This window comes from Triticum dicoccoides, chromosome 4A (assembly GCF_002162155.2).
Source record: "Triticum dicoccoides isolate Atlit2015 ecotype Zavitan chromosome 4A, WEW_v2.0, whole genome shotgun sequence".
NCBI lineage: Eukaryota > Viridiplantae > Streptophyta > Magnoliopsida > Poales > Poaceae > Triticum > Triticum dicoccoides.
Window position 1 is genome coordinate 679,395,443 of NC_041386.1, and position 3,691 is coordinate 679,399,133.

At 41.5% G+C, this 3,691-nt stretch overlaps 1 long non-coding RNA gene across 1 annotated transcript; it reads right to left on the bottom strand.

Moving 5' to 3' along the window:
- Positions 1 to 2,479: 2,479 nt before the first annotated feature.
- Positions 2,480 to 3,329, bottom strand: LOC119289709. The gene is made up of 5 exons (XR_005141589.1): positions 3,238 to 3,329; positions 3,099 to 3,158; positions 2,908 to 2,973; positions 2,767 to 2,836; positions 2,480 to 2,667 (listed from the first exon to the last, which is right to left on the bottom strand). It is a non-coding gene; the product is annotated as an uncharacterized LOC119289709 (long non-coding RNA).
- Between the last annotated feature and the right edge of the window lie 362 nt (positions 3,330 to 3,691).

Consider the following 3,691-nt stretch of genomic DNA (forward strand, 5'->3'; position numbering starts at 1 on the left):
TCCATAGGCATGACATTCAGATTTCGTCGATTATAGCTACCATTTATCAATGTGCAAATGGAATTGCTAGAACTAGTCAATGTTGGAAATTCACCCTCAGGATTGATCACATCAAATCACGAGAGCAACTAATTAACGAGCGTTTCTTTGGGAGCCTCGTAATGATCAGCGCCACTTGGTGCTCTCAGCCATGCGCCATGTATCGCGCTTTGGGCGCTCCCTCCGAATTTTATTTTATTTTATTTTTCCGCACGCATTTTCGCCTTTTTAAACGGTTTTTCCGGGGGTTTTCGACGTTTTGGTTTTCCACAGGTCTTCCCCAGCTTTTCGACAAAAAAAACGAGAGTCACGGTTTTGATTCCGCGGGGGGCACGGTTTTGCTTTCACGAGAGTCACGGCCGTGCCTCACAGAAGTGAAAAAAACGTGTTTTCTTTTTTTTCCGCAAGAGTCAGGGTTTTGCTTCCGCGAGAGGCACGGTTGTGCTTTCGGGAGAGTCACAGCCGTGTCTCTCGGAAACGAAAAAAAAGTGTTTTCTGTTTTATTTTCGCGAGAGTCACGGTTTCACTTCCGCGAGAGGCACGGTTGTGCTTTCGCGAGAGTCACGGCCGTGCCTCCTCGGAAACGGAAAAATAAAAACGCATTTTCTGTTTTTTTTTTTTCGCGAGAGTCACGGTTTGGCTTTCGCGAGAGGCATGGTTGTGATTTCGTCAGAGGCACGGGCGTGCCTCTTTCGGAAAGGGAAAAAACCCGTGCTCCCGGTTCGGTTTTTTCGTCCGTTTTTTCGTGAAAAAAAAAGTTCGTCAAAACCTATCAACATGTGATCTAGTTTTGAAGATCTTGACGCGGGGAATCTAACGGCAAAATCGGTTCGAAATTTGGACGCGCGGTTTAAGAGATAAAATATTTTAAATAAACAAATCTACGAAAAAAGGGAAAACTGCCAGGTTAAGACAAGTGGCGCACATGCAGCGCGTCACTTGTCGCAACATAGGGAAGTTGGAGTTATCTTCGCAACGAGTACTCCTTAACTAGTGATTTCATCAAATCGTACGATGAACATGCGCACATAAAACTGATAGCCAAGGCCCATATCGAGCGCTTTGTTTTTCTCTTTATTTCTATTTTCTGGTTTTCTCTCCACGGTTACAAAACTCACCCAACACTGCGTATATATACACATAGCCAGGACTAACTATCCTACTCGAAGCCGACTCACCCAAGCCAGCACGTACCAAAACTAGCACACGGAACCGAATCAACCGAAACTAATCCAATTCCTATACGTACTACCTCTCAGTACTAGGACACGGCCAACTCCTGGCATACAAGCCAACGAAGACCCCAAACCGGACTCAACTAATCACCGGCTACCTTGATTACGCTTATACTAGTTCTTACAAAACTCAACTAGTAAAGCTCACAACATATAATTGTTTGGATTATTCAAACATAGTCAGCGATGAGCGCCGCAAGAGGAGCCTAAATGGCTCACAAACAACAAAAAATATGAAAATTTATTTATTTCTATTATTACCCACTATTCCGTTTATGCCTGTATTTGTAGCCTGGTTGTCCGGCAACAGTACACATTATATAGTAGTAGCGCACTTACCGAAGTGGTCACCGGGCAGGCGCCTCCCACCCCTCCGCCGCGCAAGCGACACCGGCCCCGGAAAATGCCTCTGCCTGCGCGCCATCTCCATCTCCATCCTCGTGCTCACCAGCTGACCTCAGAGCAGCTCCAACGCGCCGACCCAATGGACATGCGCTTTGTCCGCTTTTTGTCCGTTTGAATCGGGTCGTCCGCCCCCCTTTTTGTTTAGGACAACCGTGCGCCCAACCGGCCGACCCAATTCACGTCCGCGCAGAAAACCATGCAAAATGAACTGCGCACCACCAAAAATAGCAACTTCTGATTTGTCTTAACTGAAAGAATACCCTGAACTCTTAGAGAAGGCACAGAACTTCTTCAGATTCACCGATCTTTGTTGTGGCTTTCAAATTTACCCGCAAAAAAAAAGCATTTTGCAGAAAGAGGGAGTACTATTGAATGTTAACTAGGTGATACCCCGCGCATTGCTGCGGAAATTTTGTATTGAAGACTGGATGCAATGATCAATATGAAAAATGATGCTAGGAATTTATCTATTGGAACCATGTATGGACTGATGCATAGAGCTTTTGACATGGCATACTCTTAATTTTGCAGTAATATTTAGAGAAGCCTAACTATGGACACCAATTGGAAGCACAATCGACATAATGAACTCAAAAAACTTTGCAAGGAATTTGACTAAAATTTTTGGCATGACCTTTCCTTAATTTTCTAGCATTTGAACATGTCACAGGAAGATACTATATATTGAGAACAAAACGTCACAGGAAGATAGTATATATTTGAAACAATTGTAAGGAAAAGTATTGACACCAGTTGGAAGCAAAAAATGACATAATCAGCTTAATAAAAGTGCATACAAATCCAAAGATTTCATAATTCAGACTTATTACATAAAATTAGTCGATATCTGATGACATGCTTAGGCTGATCATGAAGTAGTTGTAATGATAGTTTTGGAGGTAATTTTCAATGGAAGGTGGTGCAATCCGTAGGTGCTTTTCGTGCGTCTTGAAGATTCCCTGGTCCTTGCATGGTTGTTGAAGGTGCCCTACATGTTAATAGAAGAACATTATTGGTAATGTTATTGTTGTAGCAAAGGGCGACAAAACTTTATATAATTTTGTTTGGATATGAGAACTGATAGTACCTATGTGTTTTTATTACTGCTATCCTCTTGTCCTTCATAGTTGTTCATTTTCTCATTGTTATCTGCAATGCTGTTTGATTGATGATGGAAAGTTAGATTGTGAATCTCATTTTTCTATGTGATATGAGAAGAAGCACGTACTCTTGCTTATGCTTTTTGACAACCTGGAGATGCACTTGTGTATCCTGAAGATGTTCATGTTGTTGACTGGCATGTAAACAGGAGATATTGTTATCAATGCGTACTCTGTTTGTTGACTGGCATGTAAATAGGTAGATGTACTTTTCAAAGAACTTCAGTGATAAACAGGAAATATTGTTATCAATTAGTACCCCTCTTTGTTGGTGGCTCCATCTTCTGTAAATTGGATGCTTCTTTTCGCTGAAGAGTACCTGCAACCAAAAATCGCCATTTGAATTCCATATTGAATATAAGCTGAATGTTCTTTAGTAGAACTTGAAAAGGTATTACCTATTTATGATTTTGTCGGTGTCCATAGTTGCAGATTGGCAAGGGGGAGGCATAGTATTGCCCAAGTGGACTTGTGTTAGGCTCCCTGGACTGCGAATAGGAAAAGTTTGGTGAACATTGTGTAGACAGAGGATGTAACTTCTATTTTGTGATTGATGGCAAACCTCTGGATGCTCTTTGATGATGATGGACTGTTCTCCAGGTCTTTGCTTGGAGTTGACTGGAAGTATTTAATGGTTTAAGTTCAATATTTTAGGTAATACAATTGTAATTAGGATGGAGTTATTTTGTAAATTGATGAAAATTGTCTAACCTTTGTAGAGGGCAGTATTTGTGCATTGTCAACTGAGAAGCTTTTCTTTATGACATAACTTATGGGGAATCTGTATACCAAATCAACCTTCATTCCTATATAGAACAATCTGGTTTTCCCAATGGCATTATCTAGGGCGGT